This window comes from Manis javanica, chromosome 14, assembly GCF_040802235.1.
Source record: "Manis javanica isolate MJ-LG chromosome 14, MJ_LKY, whole genome shotgun sequence".
NCBI lineage: Eukaryota > Metazoa > Chordata > Mammalia > Pholidota > Manidae > Manis > Manis javanica.
In genome coordinates, this window is record NC_133169.1 from 12,558,662 (window position 1) to 12,579,978 (window position 21,317).

Below are 21,317 nucleotides of genomic sequence, written 5' to 3' on the forward strand. Positions count from 1 at the left end.
TTTCATTCTTTTTTTTAACACAATGCCTGGCACAGGGTAAAACAATCAATAAAATTCAGATTTTACTGTTACCTAGAAAAGAGCATTGATGGAGCATGAGTCTTAGGCACCATGAAAGGCGTAGGATCCAGAGTGCCTAGTAAGACCCGGCTGGTGCTGGATCAGAACATACGCCAACGGGGGGACAGGCAAGGAAGCCAGGCAATGAATGCCTCAGTGAGGGGGTCACGCGGGAAGGGCACTTTTCCCAGACCTGAGGGGCTCAGGGAATCTGAAGGAGAAATCGCTACTGCCCAGGCTCAGGGGAGGACCTGCTGCAGAAGCGGAATATGCCTGAAGGCAAGAAAGAGAGCGTGGGATTCCCAAAAGGGGACTGCTCCCTGGAGAGAGACCACTGCCCTCTATTTTGCAATGCTGTGTTGTTTGTAGCCCCTACCCTTTCCTCCATAGGAGGCATCTGTGCGGACTTTTGGTCTATATTAGTGGTTCTCACCTGGATTCTGCTGTTCTCCCATCTCTCCATCCCCAGGGACATTTGGCAAAGTCTGGGGATGTTTTTGATAGTCACAACTGGAATGGGGGTTGCTACTGGCATCTAGTGGGTAGCCTCCTGTTCATGCACAGGTCAGCCCCCAACAAAGAGTTCTCCAATCCCGAATGGCATGAATGCTCCTTCTGAGGAACCTTGGTCTGCAGGTCTGAGGAACCTTGGCTCATGCTGGCTGGGGTACTGAGGCCCCAACCAGGCGCCTGGTCTCAGGCCCATCCTGCTAGATGTTGGAGAAGATATTTCCTCCTTTGTACTTTTTCCTCTCGTACAGAATTACCTAATGTGCATCCTTAATAACTCTAGAATGGGTCAAAGTACAAGCTGCTGCCTTACAATGACATTTTAACCAGTAATCAGCTGAAGAGTTTGGGTAAAATGAGATGATAACATCACACTGGGTGGTTATGACAAGTAAAGGACTAATGTACGTGAAGTGTTTAGCACAAGATGCTCCACAAATGCTGCTGCTCGTTTTCCTTACAGTGTGATGGCTTCTTCGGTGTATCAGCTTGGCTAGGCTATAATCCCCAGGTGTTCAATCAGACACTAATCTAGGTCTTGCTGTGAAGGTGTTTTGCAGATATAGTTGATGCCCCTAATCAGGTGACGTTAAGGAAGGGAGATTAAGCTAGATCACGTGGGCAGGCCTGACTGAATCAGGTGGAAGGCCTTAAAAGTGGGGCTGAGGCTTCCCCAGGGAAAGAAGGAATTCTGCCTTTGGATGCCAGCGTCCGCCTATGCCTGTGAGTTCCAGGTCAACCGAGATCTTTCCTTTCTGACTCCCTGCCTGAGGCACATCAGGTGTGCTGGGCTGACCCCCACAACTGCACAGGTAGCTCCTTGTAATAAATCTCTAAATGTATGTAAATGTATGTAGCTCCCACTGGTTCTGCCTCTGTGCTTGAACCTTGACTGAGACAATTACTCATATTTCATGTCTGCTTAGTAGGAGGTATTTCAAGGTGCTTGAAACATATGTAAGAACACTTTCTGCTCCCACAGCGGAGTAGAGAGGTGATTGTTTCAGGACCCTCAGAATAAAAGGAAAAATCTTTTAGTCAATCTTTCAGGAGTCGAGGCTGAGAAGGTAGATGGGATGTGGAATCGCTCTGGTTGGGTAAATGGACATGATCTCTAATCTCTATAAACTTGCAATCTAAAAATAGGTTTCAGGGGAAGGTTACTTAGTTTTGATGTGCAGTTCAGCTTTCTGACGAGGGTGGGTTCTGAGGTGAAGCATTTATCTGTGGTGAAGGGGCAGATGTGAGTTAGGGTGAATCTTTTACTGAAACCAGGGAGATGGAGAGAAGCTAAGGGCAGGGAGAGAGTAGCTGAGGGGCTGCTGAGGCAGTGGAGGGGGGCCTTCGAGGAGAGAGGAGGGATGAAGGGGCTGTGAGAGGAGAATTCCTGGGAAAGAAGGGAAAAGCATACAGGGAATTTTAAGGTAATTTTTGCTTGTGGTAGGAGACTATAAACATTCTTCTTTGCCTTCCCATGAAGGATTTTATCTTCAATAAAACGTTTATTTTTATTAATGAATTAAGTTTGATCCATTCCTGGGATGTGTTCAAGTGCTGGGTTCTGCTCAAAGGGGAGTGGATGGTGTGATGGCGGTTTCATTTGGGACTTGGTCACATCTGGGTTATAAACCCATTGAGGATACACATTAGGTAGTTCTGTTGAGCAGTTAAAAAGTTTGTCATTTATGAGAAAGTGGCTCATCCATGCTTTCCTCATGTATTTATTGCACTGTGCTAGGTTTGGGCATAATCTGAGCATCAGGTGTGCTGGGCAATTGGAATGGGGGTTGCTACTGGCATCTAGTGGGTAGCCTCCTGTTCATGCACAGGTCAGCCCCCAACAAAGAGTTCTCCAGCCCCAAATGGCATGAATGCTCCTTCTGAGGAACCTTGGTCTGCAGGTCTGAGGAACCTTGGCTCATGCTGGCTGGGGTACTGAGGCCCCAACCAGGAGACTGCCATGGGAGTTATGGTCTGGTTTGGGGAACATGACACAGATAAATAAAAGGGAATTATAATGTAGTATGATGAGAAGGTGCTATGGGAGCCCATGAGGGCATCCAACCTGAGCGTGGGAGGTCATGGAGGCTTTCTGGGGGAAGTGACACCTCATCTTAAACCAGAGGATGAGTAGGAGGTGACAGGGAATGAAATAATGCACTTCGGCATGTGCATTATTTTGAGCTGAAGGTAATCGAGACCCAACAGACTGAAGAAAACCTTTTAGGTCTTCCCTAACTACCTAAAAGAATTTAGATAGGGACCTGGCCCAGAGAGGGCTATTACTAGAGATAAATTTTTATCTGAAATATGTATGGCAGAGAAATGTCTAATAACCAAACATCTGTTCTCGTGGTCCTGTGAATCACCATCCTCCTCCCCTCTGAAGCCCCAGGTCCCTATCCCATTCCTTAGCTCAGGATGCGATATAAGCCTCAATTGCCCAACCTGTCCTTGGGTCTCCTATTCTTTATGGGGCTCCCGTACATATGTAATTAAATTTGTTTTCCTCCTGATAATCTGTCTTGTGTCAATTTAATGAATAGACCAGCCGAAAGAACCTTGAAGGGTAGAGGAAAAAATTTTTCTTGCCCTACAGAGGTAAGAAGATAAAGAGCTAGAGACAGGTGATTAATGCTCTTAGTCTAGCAGGCAACTTATTGAGTAAGTGCCATGTTTTTTTGTTACCACTCCTCTATTTAGATTCTTTCTTGGATGTTCCTTGTAGACCTCATACCTTGACATAAAGTAGGGACTCAAAGTGAGGCTAAGGCTCTTAAAGTCTTTTCTAGGAGAAATTAGTCACTGTGAAAATCTTCCAAGCAGAAACAATAGAAACAGTCCAGTCTGGACTGGTTTTCTAGCCATCCTGAACATCTAAGTTGAGAGTGGTACACTAGAAGTTAAGAAAATTATGAAGGTGCAACATAACAATTTGTAATAAATATATACCACGGCACAGACATGGAGTTGATAACAAATCTCACAATAACAGACAACCCTTAAAGCCTGAGATAGACAATTTTAGGGCAAATACAAGTAAAACCTTCATAAAGTCTCTTATGGAACTTTTATTCCCTCGAATGTAGCACAGTCTGAGATAAAAGAAAAATGCAATAACTTGGACAAATTAATGTATGATGTATAGTCATAATGGGCTATGAAGGGAATCAAAGGCTATTTGGAATAAATCACATAATCATCAAGTTTTGATATCATGGAAGATTTAACATGTCTCAATGACATTAATTACCAAAGGGACACTAGAAGAGATGGATCATGACAATTAATGCTCTTTCCCTAAGTGGGTGTCCTAAACAATGTATATCGAGCATGTTTTTATTTGTGTTTTGAACTTTCCTTTTAAACTCTTCTCTGTTTTTCTGGAAGAGAGACTTAAAGCAGCAGAGAGCTATGAGTAACTGCACCCGGCCAGCTGCAGATCTGTTACATGGCTTCTACCCATTTCCACCCATCATACTGTATCCATATGTCCTCTGTCTTCTTTCCTTAGACCTTGATACCATACAGCTGACTTTGTTTCTGATCACCAGTGTCTGTTGATTTATTCCATTCAGAACTTGGAAATTGAGTCTCAGACTCTGTGGTGGGAGTTTCTTTTACATATGCTAGTGTGAGAGTCTGCCAGAGTGAAGAACATTAGCTCATCATTTGACACGGCCCTCGGATAATTGATTTGCAAGTGGCAGTCTCTCATGTTGATTACAGCAGGACATGGAGAATTATCATCCAGAAAAGGACTATGGAGTAGAATTCCAGCTGAGTGGGGAAAGGGTTGCATGCTATCTTTTTTGTTTTAATTAAGATTTCACATTTTAGAATAGTTTAAGCTTCACATGCTATCTTGTTTTTAAGGGGTCTGCTTTCCAAACATAAGTGGAATAGAAAAACCAGATATTTAGCCAACTCTTGTTTGCAGGTAATTTCCCTGAATCATCTAGGTGGTCAATTGTGTGTAAGAGGGCATATTTTTTGTTGGTATTTTCAGGATTGTTGGCACAGATTTCCATGTCACTCTCCCACTGTGCAAAGACTATGCCACAGTTTGGTGAATTACAGGGAGAAGCAGCAGAATTGTCACGGGTAGTGGTGAGTGTGATCTTTGGGGTCTACCCTGGGACCTCCTTGAACCCCTTTCTTTAGCCAGTTCCTGGCCCTTCTCTGCCAGGGCAGGCTTGGGCTGGGTGACCCTCATCTACCTTCAGAAGTACCTTGCTGTCTGCTACCCATTCCTCAGAGTGGCTTGTGGCCTTGGTCTCACTGGAGCTCTGTCTTACCACTTCTGCTCTGTTATTAGTTGACTCTTTAAATTCTGGTGCTTTCCTTGAAATGTGGGGTGTAACATGGGTCAATAAGGCCGGCAGCTGGGAAGCAATGGGATTCCTGACCAATTCAGCTTTGACTCTACCTGCTGAGACATCAAGCGTCCACCCGTCAAGGTGAGGTAGAAGATTTCCTTCATTGGGGTGGCAGGAAGAGGTGTCTTCCGATTCCCTAATATTCTTTGATTCTAAGATTTGAAGGACAATTTATTATATTCCAAATCTCCAAACAAATTTGGTTTTGTCTTTATGTGTGTTGAGTAAGATCTAAAATTTCTTTACTTTCCCTTCCCCCTGAAAGCTGGCGCCCTGCCTGATCGCTCTATCAACTAAGTTTGTCTCTTCCCTCCACCCCCTAGTCTATTCCCCTGACCACTGGCCACTCTATTAGTAGATTAAGGAAAACTACAAAATTAATACAGGGTCATTGTGATACGTGAAACAATACAAAGACATATGTAAAATAGCTAGTAATATCCGATCTACTACCCAGCCCACACAAATGCTATACTCATGAAATGACCAGTGTTAAAAATCCCTGATGTATATACTGTTTAGCCTCTTTCATTTTGCTCATACAAGCCCACACAACCATACCTGACATGTAGATCACGACTTTTACTTCCTAACATCTTCTATCTTGCACTTTTTCCCCTAAAAGGCACCATGAGCCTCCCTGTGGGTGAGCAGATGCCTCTGACCTTGCTCCATTCAATACAGTGGCCCCTAGCCACGTGTGGCTATTGAGCACTTGAACTGTGGCTTGTCCAGATTTCTAGGGCTTAGTATGAAAATAAAAAGAATATAAATATCTTGTTAGTAATTTTTATGTTGATTGCATATTGAGATGACAATGTTTTGGATATATTGAGTTATTAAAATTATTTTCACCTATTGAAAATCATTATTAAAATAAATTTTCACTATTTCCTTTTTAAAATTGTGGCCACCAGAAGATTTAAAATTGTGTGCATTGTGTGTGTTTTGGACAACACTGTTCTAACCCTATTTTTAATAGTTGATCAAATACCAAAGAACTTCATGTAAACTTTAGTAAGCCGATGATTTACGTCTATACAAAAGTACTTTGTTGGAAACTCTGTTTATGAGAACTCTTTATTTAACCACTGTAGTCTAGAAAAGTGGCCATTTTTCTTGAAGACTACATGAAAGTGGTCATAGCTAATGCGAAATACACATTTCTAATAGGATACTGAGCTACCAGCAAAATTGCCAAACTATACCTGTTGTACCAGGAATTCCTCTGAGTCCTGTTCTTTTTGAATAGCTGTCATACATGCAAATAATTTTATAGAATTACATATATTCAGTACTGAGGCTGCAGGTACTGGACCTGATAGAGCTGGTGGAGCTTAGAAAGCTTCAGAGACTTTAAATTTGATGTAGAGTTTGCTCAGCAAGAGGCATGTGGTATTGTAATTTGGAAGAATATTCTGGGAGAGGCAATAACTGGCAAGTCTGTCTGATAAGCTATGCAGAACCTGTAGCAACTTCCTTTTATAGAGAATGAGCCACATTTTGGAATCAGAAGAACTGGGTTGGAATTTGGACTTAGTTTTTTCAAAGCTGTGAAGCTGTGAGCTCTTGGTTGAGTCACTTAACTTCTGTGGGACTTGGATTTCTTATTGGTGAAATGAGGTTAAGTGACTCCCTATACAGTACTCTTTTCTTCCATGCCACGATGTTTCTTGAAGTTGATGGAAGGATGATTATAAATGAATAAATTAAGTCATTAATTTATTTTAGTTCCTTTCATTAAAAACAAAGTCCAATTTATAAGTATGCAAAGTAATAATGTCATAAATACATATGTCGGCTTTCCTTCCAGTTATCTGCATTGAGTTCCCAGTTGTTAATTTTTCTGTTTTGTGGTCAGAGTTATAGAGGACTCAGAACTCACTTATTGTGGTGGAGACAGGTCTAGCTTCTCAGTCCTATCCTTAATTTTGTCGCCTGTTCTTTGAAATACACCACCACACTGGCTTCTTTGTGCATTTCAGTGGCTAAATCCTTCCAAGAAGGAAAACTATTTTAAGAGTGGAAAATTTGGGGATATATATCTTGGACATGAAATTTGGCTATATCATAGGGAGATATTTATAAGCAGGAACTTTAAAACATGGCTTTACTTTACTAATGACTATTACAGAAGGTCTCCCATTCAATGGCAGGACTCTTCTTTGGGGCAGTCTGGCTGCCCCTGTGCAGTGGTCCTCGCTCTTAGCCCCGGGGTCTGTCTGTGTCTATCTGTGATGCTGTAGGCTGGAGCAAAAATGGAGTTGTTCCATAGCCGACAGAGAGCATCTGCCGAATGATTCCTGCATTGGGCTCTGCTGACTGTCCAGGGTTAATGACCTTGTTGCAAAGCATCTGTCAGTCACTGGACAGATTTGGATGAGTTCCAACAAGCAGGCCAGGCAAATTTCAAGGCTTTAGACTGAACCCCCCAGGGAGAAATGAAAAGCAGAGGGAGGGAGGGACAGCAGATATTCTGGTTGTGGCAATAAGCCTGTGTGTGTGTGTGTGTGTGTGTGTGTGTGTGTGTGTGTGTGGCCCTCTAGAAGTGCTCAGGTTACCCTTGGCTACCAGGCAAAGGTCACCCTACTCTTTTAGGTTATCCCCCAAAGGCCATCAAGCCCTCCAAAAAGAAACTGATGTATTGTAACTCTGATAGTCTGATTGTACTTTCCCAGTGTTTCACATGATTCATTTCCAGAAAGTAATTTTAGTTGATTGCCTTGTGGTCCTTTTGAATGAGGCATTTTAAGAAATAGGAGAAAATTGAAAGGGTTGGCTCACTATCAAAGTATATCCCTTCTGAATGCTCCTAAGGGCAGTGCAACTGCCAATTTGGGATGGAAACTTGTTGGGATTTCTGTCTCTGGAGATTTTTTAATGTGAGGTGAGACAACTGTCTTTCTTGGTCCATTTAGTTGGATGCCTGCCTGGGACAGGGGTATCGGATGACCTTGGAGTCCCTTCCAGTATTGGCTTTTGATGACTGAGTGGTAGATTCATGAGACTGTATTCATGAGGCTGGGGATTTAACCCGTCTGCTTTATTCTTTGGACTAATGTCTCTCAGTTTTCTTTCTCCAAGCAGATTTAAAACTCTTTAAAGGCTAGGATGCTGCCTTGTGTGTTTTTTTTTCAAGTTCCCCATGGAAGAGAGAGAGGGTGGGGTAGCTTGCTCTAGAGAATGGAGAAATGCTCGGGGAGAGAGAGTGTCTGGGGAGAGAGCACGAGGTCCCAGGTGGAAGGCTGACCGTTGATGGGAGGAAGGATCTACATCCTCTGAGGATGGAAGGAATGAATCAAAACTGATATGGATGAAAGAAGATGGGGGAGATGACATTTCATAACTTCAGTTTCATTGATGAAGGATAAGAAAAGATTATCCACTGAAAGAAAGGAATCTAAGGGATAGAAACAGAATGGCAAACATTTGGAATAATTATCGCAGAGATTGGAAGAGGGTGCTGACCAAGGACAAGTCAAAGGTTTGGTGGGTGGTGCTAGAGGCTCAAATGAATTCTGAAGCCATGAATATGCAGAGGAACCGACCCCGAGAGCTGCCTGGGATTTTGGCCAATGTGTAGCTGATGGGCATACGGTTGGAGAAGGGAGACTGGAACAGTGAGTTCAGAGTTTGGATTTCCCTGAGCAATGTGGTAGAAACATAGAGATACAAGGTAAGCAGACAGAGGAATGTTCAGATAACCCATCTGGGGATGTAGGCTTGGCAGGGAAGGAAAAGCATTGCTGGTTAAAAAATACTAAATAAATAAACAGACAACAAGAAACTGGAACACTTTGTGAGGGCAGGCAGCAAGTGTAGCAGGAATAAAGATATGAGAGAACTCAGAGGATAGGACAATATGGCCAGAGAGTGGAATATTGGAGTTCAAGATTTTTTGATGGTGACAAAAGCCAGGGTGTGACCATGAGAATGGGTGTTCCCAGGGCAGAGTCAGGGAGAGTCATGGACTTCAAGGTCACATCGTTGGCTGGATGATCCCATGGGGGTTTATTTTCATGGACGTGCACATCTCCTAGGATCTGGTGAGGAGCAGGGGTGGGAAGGACTACGGGGGAGGTCTCAAAGAGCTGTGATGGGGGGATGCATACAGAGATCTGGGGACCCCAGAGGGTCCCCTACTACAGATGTGGAGAGCCAGCAGACTTGTGGGGGGCATGAGAGCTGACTTGAGCCCCACAGTATGAGCGAGGTCAACCAGGGGAGGGAGAAGGAGGGCAGAGAAGAGGGTAGGATTGTTCCCAGTGGAGGAAGTAGACTGTTAACGAGATCCATGTTTTATAAAGTGCCTGGCTTCATAAAATGAAAGATAATCTGGAGATGCAGAACCTGTTATTAAAGAACACAGTCTGTAGTTTGGTAATCTTCCCCACTCAGAGTAGCCCCTATTTTGTTATTTTTGATTTAACAGATTGTTTTATTAACTCAGACTTCAGGGGGCTACAATTCACACCCTCAGACTTGTAACATATTGTGAAGCCATTTAATATAAGGAAGGAGGTGAAATGTTCCCCAGGATCTGTCCTTTTCATGCTGTATGACTTAACCCTCTGTCTCCAGATTAATTTTCAATTGTAAAAGAAGTGCATTATTTATTCTACGTGGCTGGAGAAAGACCTGGAACTGGCAATATGGGAGAACAGGCTATGGAAGATGAATAACATGTCCAAGAGCATTTTGAGTTATGCCTTAGTGAGATGCAAGTGGGGGGCATTATTAATATGTGCCAATGTTCACATGCTAAATGTGGGTTAAGAAAAGAGAGGAACGCTCAGAGAGGAACTGAGTGTGAGGGAAAGAGAAAGTCACAGAAGAAGCCAGCTCTTTTTCAGCCAAGTACCTTGAGTCATGAATTACATCCAAGGAGACATAGCCAACTGACACGCTGGACTTGGAACCCACTTGCCTTTATCCACCTCGTTCTCGCGTGGGAAATGGTTGGATGTGGCTCAGTGCCAAGAGCCCAGGCTTTGGACCAAAGTGGAGCTTGGCCTGCGTCCTTGGCTGTTGAGCAGTGCAACCTTGAGCATGCATCCAGGCATCTCTGAGCCTCTGTTTTGGCGTCGGTAGAAGCAGCAGCAAAAAAACATTAAGGAAAATGTTTTAAGTCAGAAAGTGGACTTGATGCTTGGAAGTTAGGTATGTGAGGTAGTCAGAACAATGGTAGCTGTTAGCCACGCCTACTGCTCCTACTATTAGTACTGCTACTGGTACTCTGCTCAGTGGATGGATGTGTACGATAGAGGGAATGCTTGGACATGTGCATGCTGCACTCTTCCTAAGTTCCTGCCCTAATAAAATAATTTAAAATGCAAATGGTACCTCGGTAGTGCTGCAGCCAGGTTCACACTTCCTCTGGAGGCCAATAGGCACTTTTCAGAGGCCTCATATGTGTGTGTCTTTATGGAGGTGGGGTCTCTGGGAGATGGGGAGGCGATTGTGAGGCTGGAAGCAGCTTCCTTCTTCTAAACGCACAGTCTGGAATCTAGCACTATAGGAAGTTTCTTAAGTTGACTTAGAGAAATAACCCAGCCCTGGTAGCAGTGCACAAATGCTACTGAGAGCCATTTTTTCAGAGGGAAGATAGTGACTGCAGTATCCTTAGCTCCTTCTTTGAGCAGGACACTGGGAGTGTCGTCGGGATGTTTGGCTTAAGGACCATAACCCTTAAGGATTTGGAAGGGGACTTCAGGTGCTGAGCCTCCTAGAAGAGCCCACATGTTACAGGTCTTGAGGAGGCTCCCCTGTGTACCTTCCTGGCTTAAGCCATGGCTCATGTCTAGCTGGACTGAGTATGGGACATCTCTCCACTCTATTTGTGCCCCTGTTCTGAGCTGGGTGCCAGGGATCTTTGGTCTTCCTGCTTGACAAACAAATTAAGTCAAGTTTAGACCTGACTGTTTACATAGTGTCTGGCAAATATACTTTTAAAGTGTATAATCTCTATTTTGATGTCCCTGGAAATAAGAAAGTCAAATTCCAAATAATTTGTATTAGAAAAGCCGTATGGAAAAGGGTCATTAGGAAAACATAGTAGGGTTCAAGGCCAAATGGGGGAAGTAGGGCAAACATCAGCTTGGTGATTTTAGACTGGGAAGCACAAACACAGGATGAGGAGTTTCTTTCAGTAAACGCAGTTAAATTTCTAGGAAGATTACCTGGGAAAACTGTGGGCCTGCCTTCTTTGGATTCCCTGAGGAAACACCTTTGTCTGCTTGGAATAAATGAAGGAAGCCTGTCTGTAGGCAGTGAGGTTGTGAGATAATCGCTAGTTCCACATCATACATTTTGATTCCATATTAATATATGGAGCTTCACATTTTAAACAGAGCATTTAAACATATTGAGATGAGCAGATTTCTGGAGCCTTGCCATTTGCAAAGTATTATATTGTCTTAATTCACATAAGTGACCCTGGCTCATATTGCCAAGTGCATGCTGGCAATTATCAAGACACTCCAACAGGTAACAACATTGGGATTTATTCTCATGGCTCAACCTCCTCTTTGGCCTGCAGCCTTTATTCCATTGCTGACCAAAGCCTCAGGATTGGCAGCCTGGTTTGACTCCCTCCTGCTGTCTGTGGGCTCCACCCTGTGCCCCAAGGAACCGAACAATGGGGACCAGCTGGTACCTTGTCTCCCAAAGCTCTACTCTGTTGGAAGAGACAAAGTTGAATTCATCTCTTGGGGTTACCATCTCTGTTAAGGGAAGAACAATCAGAAAATCCATACTATCTATGACTGCTTCCTATAACAGGGGCATTCACATCTTTATAGACTATAGGACATAGACGTGTAAATGGAATTATGCAAATTACATTCACATCTGCAAAGTATTGCAGACCAAGCCAGGTCAGGGTCACAAATCTTTCAAAACTAACGGTTCTAATGAAGTCCATTTAATTGAAAAGTTAGCTTGGGAAAGAGTGGTGCACAAATACCTGCCTAAACTTACTAACTTCCTAGTTGCTCACAGACATTAACCTTTGGCTGAGAGGACATGAAGTAAGCCTTCTCATTGTCTCTTGACTGGGCTTTGAAAAAGTAGGGAATTCTGGAATCCAGTCTCTTACTGTGAAAGTTCGCTGTAGGCACATTATCACAATCTCATTTATAGGAAAGAAAATCCTTTGAGGAGTCAATCTGTTCCACAAAGTTCTAATCATGATTTTCCTGTTCACTGAAAATGAATATGGAAGTGAGAATTGTGCTGGGTCTGGGAATCAATCAATCGGTCATATTGTCACTAACATTGTGTCATTGAAATCATCTTTCTGTCTTATGTCAGTTCACAAAACACTGTCACGTGGGCCATCTTGTCTTCTCTCAATCATCTCAGAGGCAGACATCATTTATCCACATTTTGCAGGTAAGCAAACAGGCCCAGAGAGGGCAAGTAACTTGCCTGAGGTCTCACAGCTCGGAGGTGGCAGGACTTGGACTGGGAAGCAGCCCCTTGAAATTGCAGTCTGCTTTTGCTGCTGGGCCATTCTGTGTTGAAAGTATACATAGTAATGCTGTAGGGGCCCACTAATTGCTGTATAAGGCTGATTAATCTTCAGACTAAATGCCTGGGTACCGTCCAGCATTATTCATCCTTTGACTGCCTGGTCTCTAGACTCTCTGGAGAGGTAAGCCAACCGTTTAACACTCAGCATCCCTTGTCACGCCCTGCACGGTGGTGATGGGGCTCCGTGTGTCCTGATGTGGGGCCTGCAGCCTTGGGCCATGAGCTACTCTGGCCAGCAGAGGCAAGAACACAGGACCATCATCCATCATGTTGCTTTACTGCCTCTCCACATTCCGTGGACCTGTGTCCACAGCTAATGAGTGTAGAATGAATACAGCACTTCCATGGAAATCAAGCCACCACTGGAAAAAGGGGAAAATAGATTCACAAGTTATGGGTACATGATAATGATGATGATACATTTTGCTACATCTTTTACTCCAGACCAGAGTAAGAACCTGGCATTATATTGTGCACTGATGTCCACAGCACCTTAAAAGCAAGTATGTCAAAAAGAAACCCTGAGCCGGCGGCCAGCAACATCCCGGTTTTCGTCCAGTGTCTTCAGCTGTAACTGTATCCACCGGTCCCCTTGCCTCTCTCCGTTGTTCCACTTTCCCCATTTGCAAAATGGACCATCCTCCCCTGCAGGATGAACCAGGCTGCCGACGTGAAGTGCCAGCACGAAGCATGCCATAGGCGAGATGATAACAAACATCTCTGGCTACTGGGTTATATGCAAGCGTCAGTTTGGAAGGTATCATTAGCTGGTATTTCATAGTATTGTATGAAACTTTTAAAAATGTATTTCTCCTTTGTATGCCCCAAATTATTATTTCTTCCTGTCTTTTGGGCATTAAGGAAGGGGGCTACTGCTCAGGTCAGATCGCTGATAAAAGGAGGCCGAGTGGCAGTGGCTTCTGACTTTGGAATACCTGCCCTCTGCTTGGTGCTCTTCCCAAGGGTAGATCTGGGGCTTTGCTCCACTTCAGGTAGGTAGTATTTTGGCCCGCTGCTTGGGTATTGTACTTCTGTGCTCTGTTGTCCTGCAGTATCGGGCAGATGTATCTTCTACTTTTTTTTTAGTGGGACGGCAGCTCCCTGATGGGGGTCCGTGTCCTGTACTGGACAGAAACGCAGAGCCAGGATGCTTCTCACACAGCATCAACAGCATCATTCATGGCCAGGATTATGACGATGCCTGTGATTTTACTGTGCCCTTGGGTGAGGAATGAGGAGTAAATGGGGTGTTGTCTCAGCATACCCAAACCTTAGGGTTCAAGCCTCGTCTTTCACTGTTTTATTAAGAAAAAAATTGGAAATAATCTAGATGTCCATCAAGAAGGGATAGGTTAAATAAATTATGATACATCATCAAAGAGGATGAAATAAATTTGTGTGTGCTGCTATAGAGAAATATCCATTTAATAAAGTAAAAAAGGGATATATATTCTGCTTGACTCATTTTTATCAAGAAAAGATCTTTATCTATTAGCATCATCATCTATCTTTCTACCTTTTCTTCTATATCTATCATCTATCTTAGTTTCCTTACTGATGAATAAAGCACTCTGAAAGGATATTTTTATAGTAAGGAAGGATTCACAAGAAAATTTTAGCAGTGGTTCATTCTAGTGACTCGCCTGATGGTTGGAGAACAGGGGCATTCTAACTTACCATTTTATATCTTTCCATATTTTTTTGAAATTTTAACCATAGCCCTTATTCTTTCTGTGCTTTGGTTCCTTCACTTATAAAATGGGGAAAATAATAAGTGGGTAGAATTTCAGTTCATGACACCCAAACCTTGGGGTTTATCCTTATCTTTCATTATAATACTGTTTTTAAGAAAAACATTGGGAGCGGTCTAAATGTCCATTAAGAGGGGATGGATTAATATCTCAAGACTGTCGATGGGCTTGAATTATTAAATACAGTAAGGTGCTTAGGACGATGCCTGGCACCTAATAAATGCTCAATAAATGTTGACTGTTCTTAGTTTTGGAGTTTTTAGTAAAGAGGAAAAATTGCTTTTCTTTGAGTTCTGCTAGAACTGTATGTCTGTAAATAGAACAAACTCAGGGCTTCCCTTCTAGATCTGTCTTCACTTGAGCCTAAGGGAGAGGATGGCAGAATCTAGTCTCAAAGATTCTGTCCCTTTCCCCTTCACAACTGCAGATGGCAGCTACTTTGTATCTTCCTAAGGTAGAAGACATTGTGAGGGCAAGTGGATACAGTTTCAAAATGTTTATATCAGATGGAGGAATAACTGAGTGCAGTATAATAAAGAACGTACATGTTACTCGTCCCTGTTCCTGGCACAGGGCTTCAATTGCCCTTTGTGTTTCCTGAGTGACTGGAGCGTCTTTGTTACGTTAACAAGGTGAATCAGGTGGGCCGCTGGACAGTTTCGAGATGGGAGCTGGTCCCCAGAAGAAGGGCTGAACACATACATGATCAGGAGGTTGGAACTTTGGACCAATTCACCCTCTGAGAAAGGGGGCTGAAGATTGAGTTCAATCATGTGATCAGTGATTTAGTCAATCACGCCTTTAATGAAATGCCAATAAAAACTCTGTGCCCTGAAGCTCAGTGGAGCTTCCTGGCTGGTGAACCCACTGATGTTCTGGGAAGGTGATGTGCCTGATTCCACAGGGGAAGGCACGGAAACTGCCCTCCCCCCCAGACCCAGCTCTATGTGTATCCTTTATAGTAAACCAGGTGTAAGTTAGCACTTTCCTGAGTTCTGTGAATTCTTCTAGCGAATTATTGACTCCAAGGGGGTCATGGGAACCCCCAAATTTGTGGCTAGTTTGTCAAATGTGTGGGTGGCCTGGGGACCCCTGGAACTCTGGGTGGTTAGTGGCAGACTTGAATTACTGCAGTGTACCCAGGCGGTGTGGAAACAGTAACAGAGTCACATGGTTTAACTAATTATTAGCAAAACCTCCTTCTTCCTCTCCCATGAACCAGAAAGCCCCATTTCCCTGTGGTGTTAGGGGCAGAGTAACCCACACCGGAGGCTGGAATGGTCTGGGTGTCACCATATGCTCTTTATCCCCGCTTGTTCTCCTCCTCTGCCCTGTGGCGCTCATGAAAATTTATCAGTAAAAATGATGGTGAAGTGACCTGAGATTTTTTGCATTTGTACCCAGGAATTTTTCTACTCATAGATTGAATGCAGCCCTTCTTGGTATACAAATCGTAGTAATTGATTTTCCTTGTTTCTTTTTCCCCACTCACTTTCCTCAAACTGGGACTGCCAAGGACATATGTTTACTGAATCGCAATTTCATTTACAAGGCCTTCCCAACCTATTAGACATGGAGTTCACACAAGAGTTGCTGCTCCGTGTTTAAATGCAGCTCATTAATTGTAAGACACGTTACTCTTACTCTCTGCTAAGATTTTTAATGAATGCAAATAGCATTTTATTTCAAAGCTGGGAAAAGCAACCAAAATATTGCCAGAAATTGTCTTGATTGTTTTAAAATAATTATTAGAGCAAGACAGAAGCACTCCAACCATGGATTAAATAGCATCCTGTAGGAATCAGAGCTCTTGCTCTCCTCTGTCCTGATGTGCAGGTTTTCTTTCCTTTGTTCATTTTTAGACTGGATCATCTATCTGGGAACCAACTACCATTTCACATCACCAGCAGCATATTCTTGTATTTCTTCCTGTTAAAACAAACTGGTGCATGCTTGGGAAATGCAGACTCATTCCACTACCAGCATAATGAAACCAAATATGAAATGCAAATATGTTAGCAAATATATGTGAACACACAAGCACCTAAAGCCAAATAGGTGTAGGTTTTTCAGATGACTTATTTGTTCATATCACTGTCCTGGAAGGATCGGAATGGGGACCATGGCAAACCATGCTTGTGAAAACCACCCAGAATTACAAAAATCTTACAGGTGGAAAGATGTTCTTACCTATGAACCTTACCCTCTTACCCTCTCTACAATCCCCCTTGTGAAAAGTCATCCAGATTCTGTAGGAACAGTCTAAATACAGAGAGGTTCTCATGGACTTCTGCATGGTCCACTCTTGGATGAACCTCTAGTTATTGCATGTCTCTTCTTACGCTGCGCTGTGTCATGCAGCTGGTGTTCCTGTGTCTTCTTGCTGGCCCCCCAGAGAGGTAGTGTAAGCGCTGTTGGACGTGGTGGTCCTTCTCCTGTGGGGACAGCTTGTTCATGGTGAGCCCCTGTATTGGTTTCCTACAGTTGCTCTAACAAAGCACCAGGAGCTGGGTGGCTTAAAACAACAAAAGTTTATTCTTCTGTCGTTCTGGAAGCTAAAAGTCTTATACCCTGGCTGTGAGCAGTGTTGGCCCCTTCTGGCGGCTCTGAGGGGAGTGTCTTCTTTGCCTCTCTCCTAGCCTCTGGCATTGGCAGGCGGTCTTGGAGTTCCCTGTCCTGTAGCTGCATCACCACAATCTTTCCTTCTGCCTTCCCATGGTTCTCCCTGTGTCTGTGTTTTCCTTCACTTGGTCATCTCCCCTCTGTGTCCCTTATTCTTGTAAGGACACCGGGCATATACAACCAGTAAGCCACGATGCCCGTATGACCTCATCTTAACTTCCGTTATCTCTAATAGGCCTACTTCCAAATAAGGTCCCATTCGGAGATACTGGAGTTTAGGACTTCAATATGTCTTTTCTAGGAACAAAATTCAACTTGTAAAAGTACTTGAGTCCTTTTAACTATTCTTGATAGAGCAAAGGTTGCAGGCTCCTCATCAACCTGTTCATCTCCATTTATAAGGTCCAGGTTGTCCATGTTCCCTTCACAGCTATGGTTTGAGAGATAGTAGAGCAGAGGACAGGGGATTATCTTTTACTCTTTTTTTTTTTTTGGAGTCTAGGAATAAAAATAAAATATATCTAGTTTTAAATGATGAAGGGGTCAGTTTCAAAATAATATTTGCAGGCAAATTAAACTTTTAGAAGTAGTGTTTATCTGTGAATAAGAAAGTATTTGGCTTTCTCTGTACCTGAGACCTCCTGTTCTCAAAGGCTGCCACCTCTTGCCCCCATCTCTGATTTCCTTGGGATCCCAGGACATTGTTTCACATGCTTGCAAAATGATTTTTCCAGAAAACATAAGTCAGTGAATCATACAGGAGCAAAAGAAGCCAAAGAGGGCAATTTCAGAACACCTGTTGGGCACGGTGTCTCACGGGGAGGCTGTGAACCCCCAGAGCATTTGTGTTGGTGGGATGGGCTCTGTAGGACTGACTGTGGCCATGGAAAGTGTTGAATCCTTTCTACACAGAGATCACCTCCTGCTCCCGGAGGGTTGCGGGGTCCAAAGCAGAGTTCAAGGACCTGGGCTGTTGTCCGTTAGCTGTCCTATTACTGCGGCTCTCGCCATTTGGGCTCCTTCCTGCAGAGCTCTGCATAGCCTTTGGAAGCCTTCCCTGTTGTTAACCCCACTTTGGGACCCTGACCTTGTGGTCCCCACTTTGTCATGATCTGAGCCTCTGGCAGTAAGAAAGGGATCTTCTGCTGAGGATGAGTCGCAAGCAGGGATCTGAGGCGGAGGCTGCAGAAAGGGGATGTGGAGAGTGGGTAAAAATAACCAGTAAGCCACTACTTGTGCTGAGTAATGGTGCTTACAAGTATCCTTGGGTAAATGTGCCCAACATGACAACCACAATGTGTTTGAACCAGAAAACCCTTATATTTGTTTTTATAGCTTATAAGAAACATTTCAATTCTTGCCACATTCACTTGCCTGCATTTTTAATAGGAGGAAGTGTAATTACTGAATGGGCATTCATTACAGAATGCATCAATACTGCACTGGGTTTTGCAGTATTTTTCCTTTTTATCATTGTAGTTGTAGATCATGAGTCTAAGCAGGTTCAGGTAATGCCGCTCCGATTTCGGAGAATGTGATGTGTTCAGAAAGGTCTAGAAGTCCTCTTCACACAGAGGTGGAGGGCTGGGGGTTGTCATGACGATGCAAAGGGTTGGTGACTCTGCTGTTCTATTGAGATATATTCTATTTAGAAATACTAACTGCCCTCATGGATCCTTAATTAGCCACCTGTTTTCTCAGCTTTCCTACGTCCCCACTGAGATGTTGCAAGTTTTCATGCTTCTATTTGTAATGAGTACAGTGGAACAGAAAGGTGTTTTGTGTCAATGTTTATGGGAGAAGTAGAAATTGGAATAGAGTTTGGAGGTAATATATTTCATGGGGCAATGGGGAAAATATATTTTGATCATTGGAATGATTGATTTTACTTACTGACTTGAATGGAATGAGATAGATCCAGTCCATTTAATTAAAACGTTTTTTGAGTGTCTACTACATATAAAGCACATAGTGGTTGGGTGGGAGAATCTATCAGAACAAGCCTTAACACCAAGTAGAATGAAATATATACCAATAATGTTAAAAGCATCAGTTGAAATCAAAAGAAGAGACCATATTTATTTAGTGTTCCAGTTAGTTTCCCATAAAAAAAAGCCTGAAACAAGATCTTACATAGTCACACTTTATTAGGGGTGTTATCCCAGGAAAGCAACAGTGAGGCAAAGAAGGGAATTGGGGCGAGAGCAGACAGCAAATGCAAGACGGCGAATTACCAAGCTGATTACAGCTTTTCAGAATACCAGATGGTTGCTCAGCCCTGTGGGCCACCTCCAGAAAAAATGCCAGGAACAGTCATCTATCCATCATAGAGAAGGAAGAGGGAGCAATTTATTTGTTGACTCTTGCCTCTCATTCTCTTTCACATTAGTCTAAGTCTGCCCCATGGATGCCAACTCTCATCATTTTGAGTTGTGTTATTCAGCCCTCCAGAAGGTTGCCAGGGAGGTCAGAGCCTCAGTAGGCCCAGTCTGTCTAGTGCACAGACGTGGTCAGGTGGTACCCATGGGTATGTCTTGGTCTGTGGTGGCAGCAGTGGTGGCTTGGGCTTTATGATCGTGGGAACAACATGAGCTGTCACTAGGGTCATTCTGGCCTGGAAGTAAGGCAAGAAAGTAAGGCTGGGGTGAGGACATAATCAGGGCTGAGCAGATCTAGGGTGGTCCATTTCTGTACAGTTGTTAGGATTAGGAAGGGCTTTAGAGAGGAAGGTAGCCCATGAGATGGCACTTAAAAGGATGGGTAGGACTTTGATAGGCAGAATTAGCGGAAATGTTGTTGATAGTGGTACTTGAATCAAAGAAAGACATGAAAGTGGGAAAGCAGGGTTGACTGAGGGCACAGTGAGTAGTGCACTTTGATTGGACTCTAAGGTATGTGTAGAGGAAAAATGAGAGATAAGTTTGGAAATGAAGACTAGGGCTTGACTAAGGAGCGATTTGAGAGTAAGTGTATCAGTCAGCTATTGCTGTATAACAAACACAAAAATCTTACTGGCATGTAACAATATATATTTATTTCTTGCATATCTGCTGGTCAGCAGAAGTGGCTTTGCTCCAGGCTTGAGCTTTGTAGACTGGTTGGGCAGTTATGTTCTACACATTTTCATTTTGGGATCCAGGCTGAAGGGGCAGAAGCTCTCAGGGGGCAGGTCTTATGGTGATGGCAGAAGCTTAAGAGGGCTGTCCAACCACACAAGCACACTTCAAACTGTTGGTTATGTCATGTCTACAGGAAGTCACATGGCCAAGGCCAAAGTCAGAGGGCCAGGAAGTATACCCTGCTTCCATGAGACCTGGCAAGGGTGTACTGTAGATGGATACATTTCTTTCAGGGAAATAATGAATTGTGACTAATAGTTCAATCTAGCAGAGCCAGAGAAGACTGTAGACTCAAGGAAAAAGAATGGTATTTAGAGCATTCTTTTGTACTTGTAATGCTAAACACAGTGCCTAGAACATAGTAGATGCTCAGTGTCTGGTGAATGTCTGACTGAATGGATGCCAACCACTGTGCATTCAGCAGTGTGGTTAACACTGCAAATTGAGTTGCGGGTCTACCACTACCAGCATTTTCTCCAGATAAGCCCTCAAGATTTGTAAAACTCATATCCAATTAGATTAAAGCACTTGTTTCAAGATAATCTTTCCAAAACTTTGCTTTTTTTTTTTTTTTTTTTGCCTTTCTTTACTCAAGAACTAATTAGAACCTCTTTTTGATTACTTTGTCAGGCCAGCCTTCTCTGCCTAACCTTCCATGACCTGGCATTATTTTCCACTGTCCCTCAACACAGACTGTCCATGCCAATCATGCCATGTCTTTGATGGTCCTTCCCCACCCCCTATTCCTATTATGGTTGTTGTTTCTTCAGTGCCTCTACCCAGGCTGCTGTCTTTGAAAGGTGTGTCTTCTCTGCTCTCAGATCTCTCTCTCTCTACTATTTACCCTTCTGGCTTGACTGAATGTCTCTTTTTCCATAAAAACTTCTGGAGCTATTCCAGGCCTTACTGATTCTTCCTAAATAATTTGAACACCTGTGGAATGTTTTACCCTTTTATTGCTCGGTAACTGTCTCATGTGGGTGAGTCCCTGAGAGTGACCGTGATACTGCCTGCCTCCACATCCACTTTGTTTGGCTAAGCTGTCTGCAGGGACCTTAAACGGACACCAGTGCCCCTTGGCTAAGCTGTCTGAAGGGACCTTAAACGGACACCAGTGCCCCTTGGCTAAGCTGTCTGCAGGGACCTTAAATGGACACCAGTGCCCCTTGGCTAGGATGTCTGCAGGGACCTTAAATGGACACCAGTGCCCCTTGGCTAGGCTATCTGCAGGGACCTTAAATGGACACCAGTGCCCCTTGGCTAAGCTGTCTGCAGGGACCTCAAACGGATACCAGTGCCCCTTGGCTAAGCTGTCTGCAGGAACCTTAAACGGACACCAGTGC

General features: G+C 43.6%; 1 long non-coding RNA gene across 1 annotated transcript in view; it reads left to right on the top strand.

The window, feature by feature from the left end:
• The window catches only part of LOC118971647 (uncharacterized), a 48,330-nt gene extending 27,075 nt beyond the window's left edge, over window positions 1-21,255 (top strand). The window contains exons 2-4 of the long non-coding RNA XR_012124851.1: window positions 12,261-13,239; window positions 13,344-13,474; window positions 13,569-21,255. This is a non-coding gene — a long non-coding RNA (uncharacterized lncRNA). The remainder of the gene's footprint in view (window positions 1-12,260; window positions 13,240-13,343; window positions 13,475-13,568) is intronic.
• Window positions 21,256-21,317: the final 62 nt, after the last annotated feature.